This window comes from Silurus aristotelis, assembly GCF_946808225.1.
Source record: "Silurus aristotelis genome assembly, chromosome: 5".
In the NCBI taxonomy this organism is placed as follows: Eukaryota; Metazoa; Chordata; class Actinopteri; order Siluriformes; family Siluridae; genus Silurus; species Silurus aristotelis.
In genome coordinates this window covers 33,165,726-33,166,948 of record NC_139578.1, presented here as the reverse complement: position 1 = coordinate 33,166,948, position 1,223 = coordinate 33,165,726, and positions in this window count along the sequence as shown.

Here is a 1,223-nt window from a genome sequence, read left to right as displayed (position 1 = left end):
GAAAGACAGACAGAGATAAAAAAAGAGAGAGAGAGATTGAGAAAGAACGAAAGAGAGAGATAGATAGAGAGATAGATAAAGATATATATATATATATATAGAGAGAGAGAGAAAGACAGAGAGAGAGAGAGAGAGAGAGAGAGAGAGAGAGAGAGAGAGAGAGAGAGATAGATAGATAGATAGATAGATAGATAGATAGATAGATAGATAGATAGATAGATAGATAGATAGATAGATAGATAGATAGATAGATCAGAATCAGATTTATTGGCCAAGTGTGTTGACACACACAAGGAATTTGGTTCCAGCTGTCTATAGATAGCTAGATCGATAGATCGATGCAAATTCAGCAGAAACCCCGTTCGGGGAATGGGACGGCGGAGAAACGCAGGATGTGTTTAGTTTTTAAGCGTTATGAGTGCACAATGTGGACTTTTGGACGTGCAGGTCGTCTCCTCGTCTCCTCCTTCAGCTGGATTCAGAATGAAAGAAAACAAAGCAATAATATAAAGAAGACGCATAAAGAAAATATCAAAACATCAATTCTTTTTTTCTTCTCTTAGCAGCACATTATTTTGTCAAACACAAACATCGAACAGAAACCGCAGAACCACAAAAAATCAAGAAAAGCATGATGAGGCAAAAGTTTGTGCACCCCAACCACCATACACCCACATGTGCTTGCAGAACGTCTCGTCTCAGATTTAGTCTGGATCGTGTGTAGGGATCAGTAAGGAGTCTCAAGTTGCATTTTCTCAGAAGTTTCTCAGTGGAGTTCAGGACGTTGAGATGCAGAAGACCTTTTATTTCAAGCTTCACACCAACAACCAGTGTCTTTACAGAGTTTCAGTTTGTCACATAAAATATTCAGACACCAGCCATCTCCAGTTTTTGGTTACCATAAAGTTGGTGGAATGAAATTTTACACGAAGAATGAACATGAACATCTGCTTTCCATGGGTTGGAGTGGAAGATCTCCTGCTATCGATCCTGCGTAAACACTGTTGAGATGAATGTAAATGCCTCCTCACTTCACCTTCATCAGTACCTGACTTTACTAACACTCTTGTGGCTGAATGAATCTCCACACGTTCCAGTGGAACATCAGAAGAGTGGCGCTTACTAAAAGCCAATCAATTTGACGTTCAAAATATCCATACTGGTCATATGTTCAGGCATCCACAAACTTTTGACCTAAAGTGCATAGGTGTGATGGTTGGGGG